At 43.4% G+C, this 27,851-nt stretch overlaps 1 protein-coding gene across 1 annotated transcript in view; it reads right to left on the bottom strand.

The window, feature by feature from the left end:
* Arid1b (AT-rich interaction domain 1B) overlaps positions 1-27,851 on the bottom strand; it is a 350,803-nt gene that overhangs the window by 137,470 nt on the left and 185,482 nt on the right.

Raw genomic sequence — 27,851 nt, forward strand, 5'->3', positions numbered from 1 at the left:
GCTGGTGGTGCAAGTCCCTCAACAGGCCCATCTGTCACACTCCAGACGCTGTGCAGGCTTTTTAATCTGTGATGGACAGGACAATGAGGGAAAAGTATGCTCAGAGAGGCAGCCACTATGCCGGTTGCCTTGCTGCTGCTAGTAGCTTCTTGTCCTGCTCACACCAGAATGGGCAGAGTGGATCTCTGGAATGCTGCAGAGCAAGAGTTCTTGAAAGCAGAGCTCTGGTAGAGGCAGGCAGAGCCTAGGCAGCAAGTTGTAAAATGATGGCAAAACTTCAAAACTGGCTGTCAGTCTTATGAGTAGAGGACAGAGTTCATTAACATGAATTTAAAAGCTGCATGGAATGAGATGTGTATTGATAATTACTGGGTTTTTAAACATAATTATTCGGCTTGGTGTATAAAGTTCTTAAGTTAGGCTACTAAAAAGAGCCTATATGAAGAAAAGGAGCAAGCAAAGAAGAAGAAACAGCCAGGTGCTGGGTATCTGGGGAAGGCTGCGAAGTGTAGGCAAGACGGATCTGTCACTGGCCTGAAGCACAAATGTACACAGCCCTCACCAACATTTGCTAATGACAGCAAAGCCAAGGAAGACACTCCCAGCAGACTGACTCCGGCAAAAACCTGAAAGGGTTAAAGAGGAACCACTGATTGGGATCACAGTGTTCCCCCCTCCTCTTCCCCTGCAGAGAGATGGCAGACTGGTGGGGCTGAGAAGATGAGCAGCTACTCTGTGATGAAAACCATATGTTGCTGATATCAAATATGATTTTAGGCTAAAGACTGAGATGTTGAATCAACGAGAGTAGAAAATCATGGTATGATCCACTTACACCATTTCTGTTTACACTCCGATTTCCAAAGCTAACTGTTAGATTTAGAAACAAGCCTTATCGTAGGACTAGCTTTGGCTCCCCCTCCCACACATGCACAAAGCTCGCATCTCTTAATTTCCTGAGGCCTGCTTTCTACAACACCAGGATACTGACTTCAAATATTTCTACAATTACAGCTCCTAATTATCAGTGAGGACCTCAGCTCGCAGCCTTTTTTTTTTGGGGGGGGGACGACTGCCAGCTTAACTACGGCAGGCTTTCTACAACATTGGATTGTTGAGCTGTGCGCCCAGATCTTATCTGCAGTTTCCTTCCTCAGTTAGGACACTCACCCTGATGTGGGCATCTTCACATATATACAGTTATTGCTGAGTGTATTAAAGCCGAAACTGGCATCCTCAGAGTGAATTCTGCACATCTGAACAGATTTTAATGGTCAAGTAGCAAAAACACAAAACAAAACAAAATAAAAAAACACAATGGCAAATGGAACTGTGTTTAAAGATACGGCTTTACCACATTTGACATCAGGAGGTGAGAGCAGCGTGCCCTGTGGAGTTTAGAGCGCTCATGTGACTGTGAGCACTGGCAGGCTCCAGCCTTCAGCCTGCTTCTCTCTATTTCAAAACTTGCTTCACCTAAGCAACTTCACAAAACTGTTTTCTTCAAAGTGCTATGGTCTGAAAACATGTGCACCCTGCTTTGCTGTCCTAGCATTCTCTGTTCTGGAAGGCTTTAATGTTAGCACCCACAGAAGAAAAGGGCCTATTTAAAAACCAGGAGATTCGCTTCAGTTCACCATGAAGGGAACAGCAATGTCACAGGAAGAAGTTCCTGCTGCTCTCAGAGCAGGTCTCAGCTGGAAGGAGTGAGCCCCTCTAGTGGGAACAACGGAGTATTTCAAGCTTCTCCTCACTTCAGGTCAGTAAACACACCAGGAACTGGCCTCACTGTGCGTTACTTCTGTCATAAGCTTGAAAATAAAATTTCAGAGAAAAATTAATAACTGTTTTGTATCTCATTATCCAGAAATTACCTATATACAAACTGAAGCATATCTGCATTGATCTGATACAATGGTGTTAACTTTTAGTTATTAGCCAACTAACATCATATTTAATTTGGCTACGAAGCAATCTTAACTTTAAGCAAAAAAATGTGTACTGAAAACTGTATTACATTTTCAGTAGAAAGACTTGAGCAAACCGGAAAGGAGTACATTAGTACTGAAATGTTGATTCTTCCTATCTGCTGTCATCTGCACTACAATTCCCCAGAAGAAACACCTCCCACATTCACCAACAGGGCTTTTCCCCATGTTTGATCCATGCAAGGTTTGTGCTGATTATCTCAAAACAGTCAAAGCACAGAGCTTCATGTAAACACCCAAGTGTAAGGTATGTAAGCAGCCTTATGCTTTCCTTTAAAAGCCCAGGATCAGAGGAGAAGCTAACATCACCCATGTTGCCTTTCTTTTCTGACTTCAGTTTGTGGAGGTCTAGAACTAGTGTCATGTAATCACCAGTAAGAAAGCCACAGGCTTTACAAAGTGAAATTAGTGTGCAGTGACCAAAGTCCTCCACAGAAGAATGGATCTCATCTTCAGTGGGAGAGAAAACTTTCAAGAGTTCCTCCAGGACAGAGGTATGAGGAGAGAGGCTTAAGACAACAAAATAGGGCTGAGGAGCTGCTCTTCCTCACGATCATCAATTCCCAGCTCACAAAACTGTCTGTAACTCCAGCTACAAGAGAATCTGACACAGGCTGAAAGCACCAGGCATAAATCCAGGTAAAAAACCCATGCACATTAGAATACATACATACGTGTACACACACACACACACACACACACACACACACACACGCAAACAAACAAGATAACTGAGCCAAGATTCCCTAGCTAGGCACTAAGGCCAGTCACACTGATGCCAAAGGAGCCTACAGTCAAGGCTGACAGACAATTGTGCCTACAAAGTTTCCATCCAGGAGAATAACATAGCACAAAGGTCAGCAGGGAGCAGCAGCCAAGCCCTTGACCCTGACCCTGGTAACTGCCCTACTGGCCACTTCCACCAGAGTCACACACACAACTCAGGGTGGCTGTTGTCCAGGACTGAGAGTGTGAAGTCAGGAACTGAGAAGCAGAAATGATCAGAAGTTCCTTTTCACATGTTCAAGCTCCTTCCCACTCTCCCAGGTAAAGGACAGAGAATATTAATTTAGAGCAGAGATAGCTCAGTAGATAAAGTACTCACAGCCATGCTTGAGGACCCCACTTAGATGCCCAGAACCCATGGTGGAAGGAGAGACCCTCCAAACATAAACCCTAGTACAGGTGCTCTCCCCATTCACACATAAATAAATCGTAAGAAGATTAAAAAAAATCAAATAAGGAAATTTTTCTATAATATTTTATTCAATAAAAAAAATCAAGAACAAAAGAAGCATATGTGTATAAACAGGAGGTGGTTCATCTGTGTAATAACTTAGAACATTGCCAAGAATAGGGAGAAAAGGCATCAATAATTGCCTCCAGGCAGAGCAACTTGTTTTTCATTGTAAACTGTCTTATCATGTAGGTTTATTTATTTACTATGGGAGATCTTGTTTAATTAAAAGTAACTGGTCAAAATAAAACAGTAACACTAACAGTCATTGAATATTATTATTAATGAGATAAATGTATGCAGGTATCTTTGATGTTGGTAAAAACAGGAAGTACAACATCCAGCACTTGTGGACTCCTGAACACTTGCGGTAAGTAAAGTAAAAAATCCTGTATCAACAACAGCAGCAACAAAGCCTGAGAACCCACCACTACCCAGGCACAGGGCCCTCAAGACCCACCACTGTCCAGGCACAGGGCCCTCAAGACCCACCACTGTCCAGGCACAGTGCCCTCAAGCATATCCACGTCCACCTGGGGATCTATCTTTAAGAGAAATCTGTTTTAAGGGAATTGTGACACACTGCTTACAGAAATCCGTTTTAAGGAAATTGTGACACATTACTTGATTAACATAATGTTGAATTTTAAAAAGCATAGAAAATTAGGATGTAGTTATATAAAGAATGGTATGTTTGCACTAGACCGTATCATATAACCGAAAAACCCTGTTTTTAAGAAATCTAATGTGAAGAAATGCATACACTGCAGAAAATTTCAAAAGCAGGGTTAAAATCAGAAACTTGACATTTTAAGTTTCTCCACACCTTCTAGAGCTTGTACCATACTGGAAAATCTTTCCTCCTCTGAGTTTAAATTTTTTTTTTCATTCCTGTTTTCTCTTAATATGTTTGACTTTACTTTTTTTACATTGAAATATTTGATCCATCTGCATTTATTTCAAAATAACAAGGGTAGGGAATAAGCCAGGCCTAATTTTCCATGTGAATAATCATGATGAAGAATAATCCATTATTTTCTCCAGGGATTTGAAATACTGTTTCTTTAGCATAATTAAATATTAAAAATGATATAATTTTTGTCTCCAATTCTAGGATGAAATGGGAAAGGCAAAATTACCCAAGTGAGCTGCTACTCAACTCAGAGGGGAAATGGGTGTAGGGGGAATTCTAAGACACAACAGTAGTTCTCAAAATGAGTAACAAATTCTTAGCAAGGAATCTGAATGTGCTTAAAAAACAAATCTGACCTACACCTGTGTCCAAGGCACAAAAATATAATTCTACTTATAGTATTTGCTCTGTCTTAATTGGTTGGGCTGATAAGACCAACTTCCCAAGTGAAGTTGATAGCATTTTTATCTACACTACGGCAAAGCAAATGCCAACAAATAGACTGCTCTCTCAACTATGTCTTAGGATTGTAGGCAATTTAAAGTGCAGGCTAATTTAGTCTCTCTCCCACCCCTCTTTACCCTCCCCAAACAGATACAACTACTAACAGCTCAGGGTTGCAATGTTTTACTTTCAGCAATCATGGAAATTCTATTTATCACATCAGCTTATTGTTGTTGTTATTATTATTATACTAGACTTTTTATTTTATAAACCACTAAAAAAGTAAGCACACAGAAACAGAGGCCTTTGCTAGCACTCCTTTTTTGTTTTATTAATTCTCTGTCTCTCTGTAGCGGTTCAAGGATAGGCCTGAATAGCTGCTCAGTGGCTTGGTTACCCGGCCACAGAAAAACACAATTGCCCACACAGTGTGTGATGCTACACAGAACTGTTACGCCATGAATATGTTTTAAATGGGCAAAACCAAATAACAACAACAATAAATATGTATGTCCTGCCCCAAACCACTGGTTACACCTGACATCGAATAACATGTTTCACAAACATGCACTGTGAGGATTTCCCTATTCACAAGTGACATGCTTGTGGCTGTGCGCCGTAAGATGCTGGCTGTCTCTTAGGTACTTGGCTGTTGCATTTAAGCAGGTGGTCAGCACTGTGGTCACCTTTGCAATTAAGATACTTCTTTCTGATCCCTGAAGCAGGAAGAGGAAACTGGTCCCAGACTAGAAACCACTCAGCATGCAAAATGCCACCACTGCTCTAAGGTGATGTGATGCCCTCTTCCCCCAAAGCCAGAGACCATTTCTCAACCCTTTCAATCTGACCCAGGCTTGGGACATATCTGGATCATCAAACTTGAGCAGCAACAGTAACACTGTAACACCTGTGCCATTCTCTAGAAACAAGGGACACCTGTGGGAGAGTCTGGAGCAGTGGGTGGGAGAGTGACAGGCCCACTGCCACACGGAGCTAAGAGCTAGTCAACGCTGAGAGGCGAAGCCGTCGTCTTGCTCATCAGCGGCTGGCTGAAGCAGGGAGACAAAACCCAGCAGAAACTGGAACCACCTAGCTGAACTTTGGAAGAAACAGTCTCAGTGCAGAAGTTCATCACAGTGCTTAGTCACCGTGGCTTCCTTCCAGTTCCCAAGACCGGACTTCTCACACTGGAGCCTCCTCTGCAAACACTGCAGAGAGAACATCTAAATGCCTGTCCCATGTATCGCTTCCTTCTTACAAACTCTCTCCTGTTTTACCATTTGAAATTTTCCATTTATTCGGCATGGCTCTCCCCACAAAAACCAGGTCTTGCCTATCATGCTCACTCTTACCTGGAAGGACGGGTGCCAAGGACAGCAAGAACTCAGTGTGTTGAGCAAATACATGTGTGTTGGTGAATGCAGTGACTTTACATGTGTGTATGAATTTAAGTTTGGCATGGCTCCCTGTGATGCAGGCACATATGGAACAAGGTTGAACATATACTCAATGTTAGTATATAGGTTAAAGTCATGTGCAGCATTTGGCTGCTGATATACTCCTGCCTTACACACTAGTGTAAACTGAGGCAAACCCCAGTCTGCTGCACATACAGTCTGATGGCACATACACATTTAATGCATTGTCTCTCTAGTCAAAAGGAGATTTTAAATTCCTTTAAGAGAGTTAAGTCTTGCAAATTGATGGCAAGAAGTATACTGCTCAAAGACAGATATTTGCTATTCTCCCCGATGCGGATATTTGTCTAGATTTGAAATGAGTCAAGTCAGATTAGAGTTGATATTTTATTAAGGCTGCAGAGAGCCCACAATCTCTCCATACTTAACTGTTAAAGTGAACCTGGCCATTGCAGTTTGGCTGGTTGCCTACAATGTGGGGAGTGGGAGGCAATTCAACTCACAACACAGGCCACAGCTGGCCAGTGGTGCAACATACCTCCTCCATAAATGTTATCTCTGACCCAGAGCAACCTTCCTAGTTATGTGAAAATATGTTTGTAGGCCTAGACACATGAATAATACTGCACCTTAAAGGAAAACCCACACATTTACAAGTCAACTATTTCCATACCACTGGTATTTAATCAAGAAATAAAGTTATGGAATCATGAAACATATAGGCCAATAGAGGCATGTATTCATAATCTTATTTGTTTTTAGCACAATATGTATATATAAATAATCTAGATTTTCAAATAGATATTTGAAACACATTTCAAAAAGAGATACTCTCCTTGAAGATCATTATAAAACATGTTAAAGCAGAAGATGTCATTCAAAGAAAGCACCAGTATTTATAAACTATGTCACATCTGCCTGGCTGCCCATTCTGTGTCCTTCACGTCAACTTCTACTTCATACTGAAACTTTTCATACCTAGTCACAACTCGTATCCTAAAGATCCAAACAAAGCACGGCTGTTGAGCAGCAAAGGGTCCACTGAATATCAAACAGCGGTGAGAAGCTCTACCAAAGCTGAAATAGTATTTCATCTATTTCTAAATATTCATCATGTAGTGTATGCTGAATTTGGTTCAACTGCAATCTATTTTAGGCAGAAATTCTGTAACTCAACCTTGTATATGTGCATGCGCCCATGCATACATAAACACACATCACATAGTTAGGGTTAGGATCTTAAAAGGTAAGGCAGTAAGCAAATTCCAATTACAGTTCATAAAAACAGCTTTATATTTTGAAAATATATAAACACATATGAGTTTCATATATATATTATATAATTGTACATAAGTATATATTAACTAAAGTTCTAAACAATGAAAATTTGGATATATTTAAATTGTTCCTCCAGTGCTAATTACCTATCACAAAGGTTAAAAGTTGTCATAAAGTCACAGAGGAGGAGAGGACGCTATGTGTGCACAAGCTACAGTAGCCTCAGTCAGCTATGTGAAGGCAAGCATGAAGGCCAGGCAAAGGAAGGCCAGACAAATGGCCTGACTCCATGAGGACCAGGTGTTTTAAAAATAAGTCCATTCTACACTAACAAGTGAGTCTCTTTACCGCTCGCCATGCCCTTCCTAGAGTCACTGTGGCTGAGTGGCATGGCTTTCTCAGCTCCTGCTCTCACCCAGGCCCTGCCACCTGGACGCATGTGACAGGAACAACAAAGGAGAAAAATCTCTCACCCTAAAAGAATTCTACCAAAATAGATGAGTTTTAAACACACTGGTGGGTGGTTTCAACCACAGATCGCAGATCATCTTCTAGGCCCTTTGAAGTTTAACTTAAAGCGTGTGGCATCGTCTTAGAGAACTGGAGAAGAAAGGAAGATTAGGCACACCTACATTTACCTGTGCACGTTACCTTTACGCTGCACAGCATTCTAGTTTGGGTGGAATTTCTTTGAAGAATTTGCTTAATTAGGCAAACCAATAACTACAGAACTAAGAAAGAATTCTGCGGAGAAGGATGGATATACATATTTACACATAGTTGGTTTTCTTTTCTCCGCACGTCTCTGATCCGCCCCCAGGTGCCATCCTAGTCACCCACTTCCTTCTTTCACATAGACTGTTTAATATAGCCTAATTTGCTAAGGGCACCCCAGAGGCATGTACTGTGAAGGAGACTGGACCTCCTACAGGACATCAGAAGTCAAGCCAAGAAAAAGTGCTCAAGTATTCTGGCACATGCTGGAAAGAATGTCACTATTCCACTCTGCTCTGCACTGGGTAGTAAGTACAGCAACTATTAAAGAAAAAAAAAAAAAAAAAAAAGATTACAAAGGAAGCAAGAGGAGATTTCCAAAACTAAGTAACTACTGTGTGAAATGCTTTGCTGCTTATTTTCACACTTTAGATTTCAAAATTGCTCAATATTAATATTCCATAATAAAGGGACTTAAACATCTTCTATCTAAAGAATTGTAATCATACATTTACTTAGTAATCATACATTACTAAAAGATGAATGTCTGGCGGTTCTTGGGGCTCAGCTCACAGTGAATGCAGCAAGCAAGTGGGCAGCTGTAGAGCAAGAGCAGCCCAGAGAGAAGGGCAGGCAGCTCCTCCTGTTGGTCCTGTTGGGGAGTCACTGGAAGAGTACTCTTCTGTATCTGTGCTCTGGAGGACAGCAGCTTCCTACCAAGGGGCACATCCTGGCAGTAAACAAGGCTGCTCCTGTGATCCCAACTCCAGTGCTGGCTTGAGGCATGAGCCAGCTGAATGCAGAAGGAGGGCTCCTGGCTTTACCACTCTCTCCTTCATTATCAGCGTCTCACCTGGGAGCCAAACAAAGTAAATAGAATGGAAATTCCAGAAACAGACGTGAGTTGTGTGATATCTTACTCTGTCCCAGTCAGTCTGTGAAATATCACTTTGGCCAAGTGGCCCACGCTGTTTACACGACCTACCCGTTAGATACTACTCAGTCACTGGCTCTGACAGTGGGCCACTCAAGGAGAACCTGTGGCAGTGGGTACCCACTGGGGATCCTGGAAGTCACCCCCTGGGGTGAGTCAGGGAGATGAGTGGGCTTTAGCAAAGAAAAGATACGCTTGTATCTGCCTGTATCCACATCCAGAATGTACAGGAGTTAAGGAAGAAAATGCTTCTGTTCATAAAAGAAATAATCTGCAGCAGCAAATCATCACAAGACTCTGGCAGCTCTTTACACAGGTGAAGACAGTCTACACAGGACCCTCTGGTCCTACTTCTAACAGCTACAGAAGAGGAATGAAAACACTTGCACATGGAAATTTGTATGGGAATGGTCATGTGAGCGTTACTCATTTCTCACTGACAGAAACTGGAAAGATGCCAAACATCCTTCAACTGGTGAACAGATAAAACAGCACTGTGGGATCTGTCAATACAACAAAAAGCTACTCACCAATAAAAAGGAGTTGACTTTAACCATAAGCAGCAACATGGTGAGCCTCAACCTTGGAGTAAGGAGCCAGCTGAAGGGGCTGGCTACTTGTGATTCCATTTATGATATTCTACAAATAGCAAAGCTCCATGGAAAGGAAGCAGTTCTGGCTGTAGGAACTGGGCACGGAGAAGAGGCAGAGTCCGAGGGGGATGGAGGTAACTATCTAAGATAACAAAATATCCTATAGTTGTGTGAATTGCTCTCCTCGATGACTATTCTTTAAATATTATTGTCTTCAGTTTGTAAAACAGCAATCTGCAGTCCTTGGAAAATGTAACTTTTCCAAATGTATATACAAGATTAAATCAACAGTAGAGTCACATCCTCACAATGCCCGTAAGGTCCCCTGTCTCCACCATCTTGAACCTGGCTGGTGACAGCTGTGCTTCCAGCACGCAGGAGGCTGGGGCATTGGCAGCAAGAGGTGCATACTAGCCTGGGGACTACACAGAGAGTTCTAGGTAAGGGTAGGCTACAGAAGGAGGTCCTCTGTCAAAAAACAAACACAAACTCAGCTAATAATATCTGAAATTTCTCTATGATTAGAAATTGGTCTACTTTTACTTTTGGGGCATGGAAGATTAGAGCTTTTAAATGTTTTGGTTCAGACAGAAATACCTATAATTTGTTTTCTAAAATTAGAGAAGAATCATTTGTCTAACAAAACGATTTGTCATTTTTTTCCACTACCCAGAATTGAACCGAGAGCTTCTTGTGTACTAGAAAACCAATCTGCTCCAAATCACTTTGTAATTTAGTAAAACTGAACATAAATTTCAATTTTAACATGAAAACCAGTAAATCAATCATGAAGAAACACACACACAACTATAGCCAACATACTTGAGCAGAATGCTCGAGTTTAGACATGAAAAAATTACATAACCTTCAGAGCTAAAGCATGAATTTAACTCTTCATGTGTAAAGGTAAGCCTTTACACAGCACTTAGACAATTTGCAGTTCAAGTTTTACAATTCAAGTCTTAAAACAGAAAAGCTCTCTAAAAAATACTGTATGTACATCTGCTTGGCAGGCAGTCCCCTACTGTACAGAAGGGGAGTGCAATGCAAAACTCAAGAGTTCCAGGTTTGTACCAGGAAGTGGCTTTCTATCCCGAAAACAATTTCCAGGAGAAATGCTCTATGCCAGAGCACTTGCTTCCAGGAGCCCTGTCAACACTTTATATTAAGTAGACTCGACTTCATTCAAACAAACTCTTTGACACCCTTCGAGATAAATGTGAGGTTTCTGAAATAAACAATATCTAAGCAAACATAAAGAGAAACTGGCCACTTGGCGGTAATGCTCATTTGTGTCACATTTTACCACCGTCGGCATTCTGATGAAAGCTACCTGAGTCCTGGCACAGTGCAACCACACACCACTTCACAAAGGAGTGCTTTAGAGCCCTAGTCACGTAGCCTTCTAGAGATCTTTCCTTCAAAACGGCATTATCCAGTTCAGGGAAAAGCTTGCACAGGCAGAGATATCTCACATGAATTATGAGCTTGATGCCATGTTTACTAAGGGGGGGGGGGTCAACTATTATTACTAGAAAGCCACTGTTTAAAAATGGGAAAAGAGTTCCAAATTGAAAGTATAAATAATCTGAGACAACTACCTACACTTTAAATTAAAAGTAGGTCAATTAATTCCATCTGCTTCCTATCTCTTCCAAAATTTCAGGTTTAATTCAAGGAGCCAGAGAAGTACAAGAATTCCAAACTCACTGTGAGTTTGAGAGAAGTAAGAGTCAACTTTAGAATTTGCCATAAACAAATATACATAGAAACTGCACTTAAGAGATAGAAGTGATGAAAATACCTCAAACAGATATGTTTTGAGTTAGAATTTAAAGTCTAGGGTGTTCCATGTAATATTAGTCATTTGATATCCCAATAATTTCTGGGCAGTTTTCATCAATTGGGTCAATATACCAGTAAATGCAGGTGGACTGAGAAGAGAAGCTGTTTTTATTAAATTCATGCTGCGTTGTTACACACTGTATCAGTTTGTCTAAAAGAATTGTTCTGCTTTCTTTTCTAATTACACATATCCCTCCTGAGGTACACAGAAAATTAAATCTTTCCACTAACTCAAGCCTGCCAGCCCAGAACTTATTGACCCCATCCAATTAATGGCCATTATACAAACTCCAAACCTAAAAAGAAGGGCCAGAGATGGAGCTCAGCTGGTAAAGTGATGGCTGAACCAGCATGGGGACCTGAGTTCGAAACCTGGCACCCATGTACAAAAAGGCCAGGTAGATGGCTAGGCTTACACTCCCAGCACATGGCGGTCAGGGACAGGAAACCCCAGAGAAAGCAATTCACATTGCTTTCAGTGAGTCTCAAAGGCTAAGGGTGGGAAGCCACTGAACAAGACACCCAGTGTTTCCCATGTGCACCCACTATAGAAATGAGAACTACCTCTCCCCCCCCCACACACACACAGAAAGAGATGCAGACTGCAGGCTGGAGAGATGACCTTGCAGTTAGGAGCCCTTGTTGCGCTTACAGAGGACACTGGTTTGCTTCCCAGCACCTCACGTGGTTGCTCTCGTTTACCTGTAACTCTGGCTCTAGGAAATATGGCAACCTCTTCTGGTCTCTGGGGGTTCTTGCATTCATGTAATACACATAAGCACAAGCAGATCCACACACACATACTAAATAAGTAATTACCTTTAGGTTGCCTTTAAAAGGAGGGCTAAAGAGCAGCAGAAAAATGCCCAAACAAACTGGATTTAATTGAGCTTAAACACTGTCAAGTGTCATGAGTGCACAGCAATGTCCATACTATTACAACTATTTCTAATAAGATGTCATTTGTATACACAGCATAAACAGAGGCGTATAAACACCATGCAGATGCATAGTGAATGAGTCCCAACCCCAATCAGATCAGTATATGCAACTAGTCTTCACGGGGGCATTTCTTACATACTTCGCAAAACATTCATTGCTCAAATTCCATCTTTTTAACAATCTTTGTAACAAATTTTACAAGGAGCTTCAAATTTCCAATATCAAGCTGATGTGACAGGAAATATACCTCATGTGTTGGTGATTATTAATTACTCACCTATCATAGTGCCAACAGTGTACAAACTTTAAAAATCATTCAGGCCACAGATCACAATGAAAAGAATTTATAAACTAGAAGCCATGGCTAATTACTCCTAGGTTTGGTGTTGATTGATCTCTCATATGTGTTGTTTAGGTTACAATGCTTCAATATCTTAAACCCTACAGAAGATGAGCAAAGACCCTTAAGTCTTCAAGACCGAGTACCCATTATTCTCCAGAGATATTTCCCCACAAAACCTCTTAGCATTTAATAACAAAGTAGAGGCTGGAGAGATGGCTCAGTAGTTAAGGAACCCTGGCTGATCTTGTAGAAGACATGGGTTCAGTTCCAGCTTCACATCTGTAACTCTGGTTTCAGGAGATCTGATGATGCCCTCTTCTGGCCTCTGTGAGCACCAGGCACAACATTCATTAGCATAAAATAACTAAGTAAAATCTTTTTAAAACTTGAAGGTACAGACAGAAGATGAAACGCTACAAAAGCTCAGGTCTTAAAAATGCTATGACTGGGTTTTCCCATCCGGGAACCCTGCACTTGGTTCTAACAGGTACTACACAAACGTAGTTGAAGAGTTGGTTGCTCTTCCCCACCCTGAGGCCCCAGTCTCTGCCATTAGCCCCGCCCACCCCTCGGGCCACTCCGCCCTCCTTCGCTTTCTCCCACTGCTGGACCTCCTGGCCCCGCCCCATCACTCCACCCCACCTCACCCCACCCTACTGCACTGCTCTGCTTGTGGCCACCCTGTGTCCCCGCCCACGAGGGAGTTGGGTCAGCTTGGTCCTTCCAGACTCTGGGTTTTGGGGGTCTGCAACTCCACTTCTTTCGGCAAAGCAAGTGTCAACCAGCCCCTCTGTACTGGGAGAGGGCCGTTTCCTGAGGGGCGGACAGGACCAGCAGGGACGAGGGGGAGACGCGGGGCCCTAGGCACACCCCGCCAGGCGCGGGCAGAGGGCGAAGGTTTCGGAGAAACTGGGAGAGCTGCCTGGAGCCAGCTGCGTCAGCAGAAACTAAGGGAGCCAGGGCGCTCTGGGGTGGGGCTGGCATCCCGCCGCGGTGCCTGCCGGGAGCTTCCCAGTCAGCAGCCGGGCTAGCTTGTTCCGGCTGGGCAGGGAAGAGGCCGCGCCTGCGCAGTTGGCCCTTGGCGCTTCTCACTTTCTCCCTGGAGAAGTGCCGAGTCACTCACTGGCCAGCGAACTGTGGGGCGCACTGGTTTGGGAAAACAAAGAAAGCCCACGCACATGTGTTTCCAGGGGAGGGAACGTGAAAACAGTGGGTGAGACATAGGAGTGTGCTGTAGGCCAGTCCTCTGGGGCTGCGATGAGGAGTGGCAGGCAAGCTGCAGGCCCAGGGATCACGTCCAGGGCCCTGCTGAACTCTCTATAGTGCTTGCTGGGTTGAATGGTCAAATTCTGTAAACAACCCCATAATGGTTATATAGAATTTGCCATGAATAGTAACAAATCCCAAGTAATTACTTTTTGGAAGAAAATTAAGTGATCTGAGAGTTCAGAAAAAAAATCCACTCATCATTAATATTTTTGTTATAACCAAGTGCTAACTTTAGCATTTAAAGCCATAAAGTTACAGAAACAAACGTTTAAAGGCATCAACACGTGGTTTTAAACCCTGTGACTGCCTTGTCAGCATCCAGGCCCTGCAGTGTGCTATTATCCATTCGGCCTTATCTACTCCGTACAGTACCAGCAAAGGCAAACTTGCATGAATACTATGAATTAACTCACTTTCACTCCAAATGTTAGGGTTTCTGTTAATAGAAATGGTGATACTGAGTAAATTTATCTAAGATAGACAATCATACAAACTGATTTTTAGCAAATTCTTCCTCAGGGAATGTTCAAATCTTTTACCCTATTTGTTTTCCTGCTGCTAATTTTTATAGGACTATGCCTTAGTAAATACTTTTCAACTTTATTTCGAAGTTTTCACAACTATAACCATTTACTACTTGGTTAAATACAATTTTTATGAAAAGTTCGATTTTCCTGACATTTATTCCTGGCCCTCTCTATTATTCCTTTTTATTCCTTTAAATTCCTTAAATGGTACCAATTTGCATTACTTGCTTAAGGGATTTTCAGATGTTTCTGGATTCAGGAAAATAATAACTTCATTTGAGGGAAAGAGTAGCCAAAGGCACCCAAAGTTCATTGTCGTGGACAGGGAACACCACGGTCAAGTAATTTACAGTGTTACATGTTGTGGTACAGCCAAGAAGATGGCTAACTGATAGGTAAAGGCAAGTCTGGATAGAGGGCTGCACTGGGAAACTAAACAACAAAGAATCATGGGTAAATGATGGATGAGAGATGTCTGGACTGGACTAGGAAAAGTCCTCAGAATGAGATGAGGATAGACCCTAACAGCCCAGGCGAGAGGCAACATTTAGAGGACTACTTCCCCCTTCCTCGATGGATGCAAAAGGGGTACATTTCAGCAGTTCACAGCTGCTTTTCCTCCATGTGACGGGAAAAGCATGGGTCCTGGAGCAAGAGCATGTAGATTAAATTTAACTTCTTCAGGACTGGCTTTGGGACCCTAAGCCCTTTTCTTAGCATCTGTCCCTCCTGTCTACAGGTGGATAATGAGCTTAGTGTTATCTGTGAACATGACCAGATCAGTTCCCCAAACCTGTTTTTCAAATTTGCCCCAGGCTGGTCCTTTTCCAGTGCTTTGCCAAGACCATTCTCTCTCCTATCACACACAGCAGTTGAAACTGCACCAGGATTTCCCATCCATTTCTCATGGCAAATGCGAATTTCAATTTGTTGTTCCACCTACAACGCCAGAAAATACCAAAGGATCCCGGTCTAAACTCCTTAGTTTAGGTAAAAGGACCAGGGGGTGCCCATATGTAATCTGCCCTGTGGTTTCATGCCCCTGAACTCATCAATGGATGGTAATAACCCTCTCTGGTGACTGGTGTGATAAGGCAACTGAATTTTTTCCCTTCCTTTATCCAATCAAGCCCCTTCCCTTTCTCTATAATCCCGCCCCTTGAAAGCTTCCAAAGCTTTCCCAGCGTTCAACTGTGAACAGTGCTGGACTGAAACAATGATTCCATTTCATCCACAGCCATGTATGTACGTACACACGTATAGTCCCTATGAGAGTTATGATGTCAGGACCTAGCCTGCCACCTGCAAAGCCTCCAGCAGTGCCCCACAGAGGACTCAGTCTACTGAACACTGACCATGAGGATGGTCTGGGAACGAGGAAGTCTCACACCCCAGCAATACACTGGTAATCTCACACTGGGTAAGCCAGGGCAGAAGGAGGCTGAGACCTGAAGATGACACTCCCAGACACTAGTCACCAATAGCTCTATTCTAGCATCTCTAGATAATAAAAAGAGAAAGTTACAAATTGCATTTGAACAGTCTTCCCTCTTAGGAAAGTCAGTTTCCATTCAAGAACAGTTTAGGATCTAAACATTTGGGCCACAGCAGAAGCCAGAGCTGTGCTTACTCCGCACTTGAAAAGCACGTTCTGAATGTGGGGGTTCTCTGGACTTGTGAACTGTTCTTTAAGAAGACTGACACAGCTTTGCATTTAGATAACTGACGTACAACCTCAAGAGACACCCCAAAGTTAAGAAGCAGTCATCTGAACTTGTTTGCGGCATTTCACCCAGTGCTTCATACACACGCCCAGCACAGCAGTGGCTATCTTGCTTCCGGACAATTTCCTACAATTGGCTACTACTCACCTGACTACCTGACTCTCTTGAGGAACAGAGGGGGAGGACAACAGTCTACAGCACTGAGCAGTTGCAGTTAAAAGAAACTGCAATCAAAACAAACTAGCAAAAACATTATTTTCCCTCTACACAGGTATTTATTGACTGGAGTATCACCTTTTGAATAGACAAAGAACTGTTAATCAGTTTCCCTTCCCACCAATCACAAGGTTCTCCACAATCAGGAAGATGGCTTTAAGTGGCCCAGAGTGACTGTTGCATTACCACCGGCTTAGGCACAGGGCAGAAGCCCCAACTAGACCAACCAGTGGAATCCAGGTCCACAAGCAGGTGCAATTCAAATCAGGCAGCTGCACAAATTGTATTTCACACAGAACTTTTCATGCTGTCTGACAGAAATCGAATGCAATTGTGTAGGTGTTATACCTTATTCTAGTAACCACAACAAGAAATATAAAAGAGGAAAACTGCTCATCTCAGCACCACATATGCTAAAATTGCAACTCTGTAGCGAGGAATGTGCACAGTCGGATGCAAAACTACCAAGAAAACTGGTGAAGTGCTCCACATTTAAGAGGGAACAAGGGAAATGATTTTAACAATATTTCTTATTCGGCCCAGTGTATTCGAAATGTTATTTTTAACATGTGTTCATACAAAAATTAATGAAATGTACCAATCTTTTCCCTATGCAATGTTTTCGTGATCCAGTGTGGTTTTGTACTTGTGTCTTAGTTTGAACTAGCAATAGTCAAATGTCCAATAGCCATACTAGACAAGTCTCAATTCTGAAAACAAAATACCAAACTGTTTAAGATTGAGTACAGAAGTTTAAATTCATATTGAAACACTTTTTCAAAAATGAAACATCAACGTACATACAGATATCAGTCATTCTCATTAATATGGAACTCAAGCACAGTATGTCTAGATGGGCATACTGCGGCTCTGGTGGGGAGCTGGCTCACTCTCCTCCATGTCTCTTCTTCAGTTCTGGGCCGCATCAGTCTTTTACTGCAAGCACAATTCCAACTTCCTTCCCAAGGAGCTATCCCACATGCCAGGCATTGTGTGAAGAGAAGCATGTGGTATTGAATAGCATGTCTTTTATCTCTGTCCGATTAGGCAGCTATTCTTGGAAATAGCGAATTAGAGTGAACTGATTGTTTTTCTATTTCAGCCTGTGTGTTCCTAGAAGACCGTGGATGGCATGTATTGCTATTCATCTTTTTATGCCTGACATAATACAGCAACCTGCATAGTGTTGAGTATATGGGAGATAGTCAATAAAATTCTATTGAGTAAACATAACAAACTGTACATTTGACTCAACACTGGTTTGCACAGGTGACTTAAGTGTTCTAGTTTTGATGCCCATCTAAAGGGTTCTGCTTAACCAGAATAATGAAGGTGTCCTCGGATTTGGAATTCAGATGATCACCTTTCAAATACTGACTAATTCAGTGAGCAGGCAGCATTTACCTCACACCACGCTACCCACAGCAACCACGTACTGCTTTACCCGTAGCAAGCTAATAGTAACTGCACCCAGCAAGATGGAAACCTTCATTCATTCCACAGCAATGCAACTGAAGATAAGCTGCAACTCACTTAACTATGGGTTATCAGTTATCTAGAGGGAGCCATGTTATTAACAGATTCACAACATATCCACTCTCATTTTAATACTCATAAAGTTGCTAATTTACAAACCCTAGGAATCTGCCTTCTGAGAAAACAATGAAAGCTGAGTTTAGTCAATTTATCAAGTAGAAGAATTTTGTCAAGAAATTCTGGCTTAGTCTGCAGATCCAATAGTGGAGAAGCAGGATTGATAAGAACCAACGGAGACACATGAACAGAAACAATGTGCCCAGAATGTCACCACTAGCATTTCTAATAGTGAACACAAGATGCTGACAACATTGCTAGATTATTGACATCTCTGTAGTTCCATAAGCAACAGCTCATGGCTGGCAAAGCCTGAGTCACATGTTCCTTCCGCAGCTTTTCAAGACCTGTCTCCTTGGGACTTGCCAGTGAAAAATAGAAAGCTTGTTTTTAAGCAAGTCTCATACCTTTCTTTTGTCCCTAAGTGAAACCAGTTTATAGGCTGAGCCACCTAAAACAGAATAAAAAATCCTAGTATTCAATAATGTCATCAAAAATTTCAGGATGCCCAAAGGTTTTGTGTGCGTGCATTAGCAATACCGAAAGTCAAAGCATCAACCTCCAGCAAGCACAGAGCCTAAGATCCCCTGGCACTGGCCTGTGCTGCCGAAAAGACCATGCTCTAATCGATTTTCGCTCGTCACTTCCATTCCGTTCAGGTCTGCCACTGAATTCCCTTTGTGCTGACATCTAATTTGACTATGATGCAATCTGTTCTAGTCAGTTTCAGAAAAGAGACGTCCTCTCAGAGACTGTGCAAACACCACAGAACCTGCAGAGCAGCCAGCCTAGCCAGCCCAGCCTTTGTGTGGGACTTAACATGACTTTGGAAAGCAAGTTGTCTGAGCCAAAGACACGCTAAAATTCTTAGCCCTTGAAAGATCCTATGTTCAGCAATAGCTAATCTGGTCAATTCCGTTTGACTATCAAATAAAGTAAAAATGTAAAGCAGTAATAGTAATCTAGAATTTTTAAAGTATCACCATACTCAGCTAACACCCCACTTCCAGGATCCAAGAGTTCACCTACTGAATTCTTTTCTACCATTACTCTGTCAAAGGAACACGAAGGAAGTCCGCTTTAGATAGCAGTGGAGAAAAGGGTGGCTGGCTCCTGGGATCACCACAGACGATTGGATGGAGCTTCAGAGGCATGAACTACCTCTATGTTGCCACGGTTCATGAAGACAGAACCTCTAAGGAGCCCAGCTCACCAAGGACTTGGGCACATTTACTGCAGCCCTTCTCACAAGCCTGGAAGGAACACGAATACTGAACATATATATATTCTGCTTTTATAGAAGAAAATGGAAACCAAACAACTCTGACATATCTAAGGTCATACTAAGGAAAATCCTACTAGAGCCTCACTTTCCCCACCCAGGATTATCACCTTCTTCATCATTCTAATATTGTCTTCCATTTGCAGTTGCGTGGAACCCACTATTGACAACCAGAGCCCGGTGTAGCAGCCTTTGTTAGCCTCCAACAGAGCGAGCGCTGCCCTAATCCCTGTCCTGTGTCTCTAATGTAGTCACATTTCTGCTGGAAGGGAGCTCTTAGAGTTTACTCCATCAGTTTTCCCACAATGTCTGCTGCAAATACTTCAACAGGACCAACTCCTAGGAATCAAGACAGGACCTCTAGCTGCAGGCTGGGAAATCTCTGCATCTAGTCTACTACAAAAAGGGCCACACTCCCAGGGGCCAACTCCAAACTAACTGGCCTTTTTCTGTTCGCACTTCACTGTCAACCCTTTTCTTGGAACTCACTTGATGGAGAATCATCTGAAACCGGGCTCGCCCTCAGCTCTCCCACTTAAAATGTTATTAGAGGAATTCTTACTGTGAAAATTGTGCCAACAAAAAGTGGTGAGTTTGCAGTGATGGAGCACATCTTTAACCCCAGCACTGGGGAGGCAGAGGCAGGTGGATCTCTGAGTTCACGGCTAGCCTGGTTTATGGAGTGAGTTCCAGGACAGCCAAGGCTACCCAGAGAAACCTTGTCTCAAACAAACAAACAAACGTCACCACCAACAAAGCAGTGAGTTTGAGTGTTGACATAAGGAAAGCAGGCTGACAGTTACTGGGTCCTCCACTGGTTCTGTTGTTATTTTGCAGGCCTCAGCATCACTGCTGCACACCAGGGACTGAGTTTGAAGTTTCTGTGCAGCTCACAGGTGATGTGGTTTTCATGTGGGGTCAAGAACCCCCACCATAGGAACACACTTTGGTTGGCAGATTTCCTAGACTCCACACTGCAAGATCCACACAGATACTAGATGCTGCTAATATGTTATAGCAGACACATTGGCCAGACAAGGTCAGATTTACCTTAATTAGACATATTATTTGACTCAATACATGCAAAATACTTTTGAACATGCAACTGCTATATACATGCTGATATTTTAAATTTTCTATCTCATACCTATTGATAGTCTTACCAGGAATTGTTAAAAACTGAAGTCCTTGACTTGTAAGAAAATAGAAAAGCTGTAGGGGCGTACCAGTTCAATCTCTGTGGGAGGCTGCTCAAGGGCATTTGGTCCCCTAAACTGCGCAGACAGACCACACAGAGCACTGACATGTCCTCAGGATCTGAAGGCGTGGATTATGGGAATTTACATGTCTGAGATACCAATCTTTTCCTGCCCAAGAATTCAGCTCTGATGAACAGTGTCTCCTCCAAATGACGCCACAGAATGGCTATGGAGGCCTGTGCTTGTCCCCTAAGAGAACACCAGCCTGCAGCGTCCATGCTGTAGCAAACATCCATGCATGTTTGTTTGCTGGGCAAGAAGTTTTGTTGCCTTTGCTTCTCTGTAGGTTTAGTGCTATGGCTGACAGCACCCTCAGATATTAATAATAAGCCAGTCCCCGCAGCCAGGTCCTGCCACAATGCTGAGGTGAGGCTTTCGAGCTACTGGGAGCTTTGCCATAAATACAAGATTTAGCAACTGGTTTCATTATAAGCACTACAAAAAAAGGCCAAACACATTCCCACCCAGGTCCCCAGCTTGCTCTTCCCAAAACAGCTGCTGCCTTTCAAAAAGACAGAAACCCACAAGTTAGCTAACAAAAGATGTTTTCCTACCCTCTTTAAAAGAGGGGCTGAAGAGCTGAGCTAACCTGTGGCAGAAAGGGTGAGTTTTAATGCCAGGCAAGCAGATCTGGACTTCTCATCTGGCGCTTCCCAGCTGTGAAAACTTAAGACAGGATAGCTGCAGGAAACAGCTGGTGTATACGAGGAAAATGGCACCAGTGTTGGCAGCATTGTGAGGGGAATAAATGAGTAAATTCTAGATCACGGTAGTTCGTGGTCAATGAGAGGCATTACCAAAATCTGAAAGTAGGGGACAGGAAGAAGCAACGACCAGCAGCACACCTCAGAGACTGTGATGGCCTCTCATTCCTGTCTTCATCCAAAACAACCATTTCCAAGATAAGCTGTTCCTATGAGTGGCAGTTCGGCTGTGCAGCTCACTAAGGCCTCAGCTGTTTAGAATGTGTCCAGATAAAGAAAGGGTTCCTACACTGCTCAGTATTTGGAAAAAGTTCAGTCTGCTTAAGTTCCTTAACTTTTAGACTCCACACACTGTTGATGTATCAGTTAGGGGTAGCTGCAGGGACTGCGTTCTCCTTTAAGGCTCTGAGATTGCTCAAGTTGAAAACAATTAGCCTTGGAAGGATTCTAGAAGAAGAGCAGGACTCTACTCTACTGCTTTTCCCACCTTGGCTACAGCTTTGTAATTCTTCTCAAGTTTTGCTTGTTTAATCAGTGTCCTTTCCATCCAGTATAATTAAACAACCACTCTCCCCTTCTGGACAGCAGGGAGTTTTAGTTGCAATCTCCTTCCACTGTGTTCTCTACCTAGGCAGCATTTCAGTTCTTTTGTTTGTAATTACTGGGCCACTTTATTTTTAAAGACAAGGTCCAACTATTGAGGCTGGATCGACTGGCTATAGGTGAGCACTCAGTTCGCATTCAGTATGTCATCAGCTCCCGTTTCTTTGCTTTTACCGCCTGTGTACTACTCCACTTATTCGTGGATCTGCCCTGTCCCTCCCTTTCGGGTAACTTTCATTTCTCTGAGGTCCTTAGTAATAGAGGCCTTTTATATACTTGATAAAGGTATTCACTTTATCAGAAGTTTTGAGTAATATGTAAAATATAAGCCAGGTTTGGTGGCACATACCCGTAATCCCAATACTTGGGAGGATGAGACAGGAAGATCACAAGTTCATGACCAACCTAGGACACAGAAAATTCCAAGGCAGCCTGTGCTATAAGGTGAGACCTTGGAGGAAGAAAAAGGGAGGGAGAACTTTAAGATAATTTTGTAATCCTGATTTACAGACTTGATTATCGTTTCCACAGAACCACGTCAGCCTTAGCGATCCTCTCTCTACAGGTGGACTGCTTTCGAGGCTCTTTGATATAGAGTGTAGAATACGTGTACACGGAGGTTTCTGAACTAAATGAAACAAGATACATTATGTGCTATTCCCATAAATTCTGAAAAATGGCTAACTTTTAAAAATGCAAGCAAGACACTAACCAAAATGGAAAAGATGGACAGTCAATAGTAATGCATTTTCTGGTACTTATCACAGAAAAAAACTAGTTTTAATTAAAGATATATTCTCCAAAAGCATCACACATTACCACACAAAAGTAAATAAAACACACTTTCCAGAGGAACCAGAGTGCTATCTCTGCTATTCGAGGACAACTCGTGAATTCCTGCTTTTCTGATGCCAGAGATCTTCAGACTCCAGATGACTTTATACTGCAGCACCACTTTATACTCACCACAGAAATCCCCAAAATGCAAAATAATTCAATGCTTCATGCTGGCTACCCTTTCTTTAAATTTCTTTTCCTACTTAAGCACTGTATCTGACTAAAGCACAACTACTAATAATTTGTTTCTTGCTGTCCTGACTAAAGGCACAAGATGTGCATGGCAGAGGCCAGTGCACAGCCTGGGCAGTTAGCTCAGTACCACTCTAATGCACACTCACTTGCGGGAGCACTTCTTGAGTAGCCAGGGCCTCACATTACTTGCAGTAAAAACAAAAGGGGGGGGGGAAAGAATAAAGAAAAAGAAGTGAGAAATATCCTCACTTTATACTTTTACCCATTTCACACCTTCTCCAAAGCAAAACAACCCAAATCAATGCCTATGGGGAAGGGGGGAAGGAAGGAGAGGAAGAGGAGGAGTGAAGGAGCAGAAGGACTCCTGGTGTTAGGGACTGAGCTCAGCTGTTAAACAGAGCTTGATGCCCCCCCTTCATCTTGTTAAAAAGCTAAAACAATAAATGCCCTATGATGATTTTATTACTGATCACAACCTACAGACTTCCCACAGAACTAAAAAGGGCCTAAGTAGAAATTTCCTAACTCCAACAGGAGGTTGCCCTCACTCCCTTGCAAGAAAACTGAGCACCGCGGAGGGCTCCGTTTACAAAAGCAGGGTCTCCATTTAGAATAACAGACACGTATAACTCTGCCCCACTCACAGTAAGTGCTGCTACTGCACTCAAATGCTTTGAAGCCAAAACACAGAAAACATTTTCAAAATCAGAATCTAGACTCTGTGCTGAGCAGTAGTGAAGATCCTTTCTACCCTACTCAAAGTCACCTAAGAGCAGAGCCAGAGAACAAAACTGTCACAACTGACAAGTCAGCAGTGTATTCACCTGAGAATCCCATGCTGCTTTCAAAAATTTTTTTTCAAGTTCACTTTTCCTTGCTTAGGAATTTGCTTCTTATTTCAGGCTCCTCCATCCTCACGACACACAACAGGAGACACAATACTTGCAGGCAGATTGTGGAAAGAGGAGGGAAGGGCACCAGTACCCCCAGTGAAACCCTGTACATGAGCTGGCTACTGTAGGAGGCTGATGCAAGCACAAACTGGGTGGGCTGGGGGCTGTGGAGCCAGGAGGAGGATGGGAGCACCTGGGCTGGGGAGTGGAGAGCAGTGTCTAGGGGGAGGACCATCCATGTGGGGTGGCGAGAAGCGCTGTGGGCAGAGCTGGCTGGCAGAACGTGGAGGAAACACTCAGGGTCAAACTGCATTTAAAATGGTTAGAAGGGCTGCACTGCAGAGGTTGCCACAAACAAGCCATCAAAGGGAGGACATGACGGAAGAAAGAAAGAAAGAGAGAGGATGAATGGAAAAGACAAGCCAAAAATGGAAAAGGGCAGAATTGATGTATCTTTTAAAGTAAGATTTGTTTCTCAAGTTGTAATGTTTAAAATTTTAAAACACATTCTTGACTCAAGGTTTTAATTATTTCTTCTAAAATTCTCAAAGAACTCACAAAGCACTGGTGTCAGTCTGGTGCTGGTGGTCTTCTGTTTGCACACTTGGGCCCTCACTGGTGGTGCTTTTAGGGAGGCTGAACACACTTAACAGAGGACCTGTTGGTCACTACGGACAGGCCTTGGTTTTGCTGCACCTATGCCTCCACACCTCCCTTCCCCTAACTGATGGGCTGCTTACTCTGAAGCCAAGAGCAGAACCAAGTTCTCCCTGAGCCGTTTCTGCGAAGGATTTGGTCCCTGTGGCGAGAAAGTGATGAGTACCCAGACACAACCTCTCCCCTGCTTCCTCCCCTCCCTCGACTCTTCCAGGAAATACTGCGACCACTGATGAGCCTAAGGAAGTTTTCAAACACCTAAACCCAGAAGCCCGTATCTGCAGCCATCTGCTGTATTTATTAAACAATTTTAAAAAGCATAAAAGAGTATTTTGGGATACTTTCTCTTCATTTGAAAGTACAAACAGAAAATTTAGGAAACTGGAGGGAATTACTTAAACTTAATAAAACTTAATTAAACAATTTATTTAATTAAATAAGTATTTGATGAGTTTTGGGCATCTTCGGGGCACAGAAAAGCTCCACTTGAAAGGCTCTGTTACAGCTCGGGAACTGCATCTGTGTGATGAAGCCTTTCAGGGTCTCTAGTTTCTCACAGGTCTACACGAAACATTGAGAAGACACTGCTCAGAGCTCTGTCCCACCATAGTGGCACACTTCCTCAGGCAGCATCTCCTGAACGACAGAGTTAAAGGATGGGGCCATTACTAGAGAGCCCATAAAGCGTATCTGGGAGCCACAACACCTGACACTTGATCTAGACTAAGCAAAAGTAATAGGACTATTTTCCATCCTGAAATAAAAACATTCAACCTGGAAAGCTCAGGTGCACTGAGCCCACTCACAAACAGAGCAGACACAGGCTCCTCTTCCAACTGTGGACTGCACAGGTCACTGAACAAGGTCCAGGAGTTTCCCTCTGAATGCACATTTTTGTTGGCATCATTAAGCCTTGTTTCCTAACAATTAATAATTGGGCTAATGCTAATTCAAGTCTGTAATCTCTGCTTAGGAGGGCTGAGCATCTGCTCAGTGGCGGTATATATCCTGCAAGTACATTTCTGAGACACACACACACACACACACACACACACACACACACACACAGCACAACCCACAGGATCTAGGACAGCAATTTTACTGCAGAAGGAAGGAGAGAACTTGTTACACCAGCATGACGTGTTTAGTAAAATTACTTCGCAGCACTATGGTGTCTTATGACAGAATTTGAACCCAGAGACAGTTCCACCTGGTCACCAGGTAAGACGGTATCTGAGGTAAGAGTCTTTTTTGAGCTCTTGAACAACCAGTTTCTATACTAAGATGAGCTTCCCAATGTGCCACTGAATAACAAAGGCAAAAGTTCTATTCTGTCTCAGTCTTTTTCATGGGTGCAAGGGGTGGGTGTGACAACTGGAGGGGGGAGTGGAAGAAGAGATACAAGGAGAGAGACGATGCGTTAATCCATACAGCCTGGGCCACTCCAGTGAAGTGGTAACACACCTTTCCAAAGCTCAAGAAGCAACGCTAAAGCAACGAGGAAAATGACCAGAGCTGAGGGAGCTGGTGGGAGAGGACTGAGGGGAGGCAGACTTGGAAACCCTTTTAACAGGCTGCGAGCTTCTGTCAGCTTATGAACTTAAGTTGCATTGTGCTAAATTCATCTGCTCAACAATTCAGTGTCAGCTGTGGTGAGTGGGATGAAAGTCAGATGAGGAACTGGCACTAATTCTAAAGTTCACCAGCAAATCGTGCATCCTGTGGAGAAATGACTCGCAGACTCTACTGCCTTGTCCCCGCCCTGGGATGCTCATCCCAGGGAACTAAGCACTGTCTCTGGATGAAAACAGAGCTGCATCACAAATGCCACATTTTAAGCATTCAGAGCCAGGCAACAAATCTTCACACACCCTCCAGATGTTCCCTTCCTACTCTCCGGGCTACAGCTGAGACGCACGCCTGTACCTTCCTCAGCTGCTTCACGCACAGGCACAGGGAAAGCCTGGGGCATCCAGGAGGCGCCTGGCATACAGGGCAAACTCAAGCCTCCACCACTCCTTGTTTGTTTATTGGTTATGTTTTCTCAAACAGAGTTTCTCCGAGGAGTCCTGCTGTCCTGGGCCTTAGCGCTCCACTTGCCTGTGCCTTTGAGAGCTGGGGGTAAAGGGCATGCCACCACAACTACACATCTCTAACCTTGCTAACTGCCATTTTTCTGTGAGATTATGGGGGAGACCACTGATATTTAAAATTACAATTTCACATTTTAAAATTGAAAAACCCATGAATCAGTATTTCATCTCTTTGGCCTCAAGAGTTTCCTTTGAGGCTTTATGTCAAGAAACTTCATAAAATCCTGGAATATTGTGGATTTCATCAACCCAGCCTCTTTCTAAGGTGTTTTGAGATGGGCTGCTGACATCACATGATTAATATTTGACAGACAGAGTTCGCAAGGCATTCATGAGATGCCTCCACGGAAAACAGCATGGGATGGGTTCTTTACATGAATCAGTAACACCCAGACTCCAGCTGGCGGGGGCTGATGCTAGGAGAGGCCTTAACACTAACTCTTCAGCCTCTGTCATCACTTCAGTGCCAAGTGGCAACTGCTTCCTGAAAGTATAACCTCCAACCAAACAAAAAATATACTCACTCATTTCCTGTGTTCCTTTCTCCACTAGAACACACCACACCAGAGGCCCGTTATCTTTCCAGCTCTCTCCCACCCTCCCATCACCCTCACACCACACTTCCATCCCCCTCACACTTCCTCCCATCACCTCACACCACAGTTCCATCCCCCTCACACTTCTTCCCATCACACTTCCTCCCATCACCCTCACTCTTCCTCCCATCACCTCACACCACTCTTCCTCCCATCACCTCACACTCTTCCTCCCATCACCTCACACTCTTCCTTCCATCACCCTCACTCTTCCTCACATTAACCTCACACCACTCTTCCTCCCATCCCCCTCACTCTTCCTCCCATCCCCCTCACTCTTCCTCCCATCACCCTCACACTTCCTCCCATCACCTCACACTTCCTCCCATCCCCCTCACTCTTCCTCCCATCCCCCTCACACTTCCTCCCATCACCCTCACACTTCCTCCCATCACCTCACACTTCCTCCCATCACCCTCACTCTTCCTCCCATCACCTCACACCACACTTCCATCCCCCTCACACTCTTCCTCCCATCACCTCACACTCTTCCTCCCATCACCTCACACTCTTCCTCCCATCACCTCACACCCATACTTCCTAAGCTCAACCAGGACCTTCTTCCTCAAGAACTCTGATTCTCAGTCCTTCTCAACTACTGCTACATAAATCTATGCCATCAAAATTCCAATCCCAATTTCCCACGATGCCCCTCCAGCTGTGTGGTATGGGAACCATGGCGGGTGGCACCATTCAGACCTAAGTCTTACTCTGACATCTTAGGCTCCAATTTCGATGCCCGTTAGTCCACTAT

This window comes from Meriones unguiculatus, chromosome 20, assembly GCF_030254825.1.
Source record: "Meriones unguiculatus strain TT.TT164.6M chromosome 20, Bangor_MerUng_6.1, whole genome shotgun sequence".
In the NCBI taxonomy this organism is placed as follows: Eukaryota; Metazoa; Chordata; class Mammalia; order Rodentia; family Muridae; genus Meriones; species Meriones unguiculatus.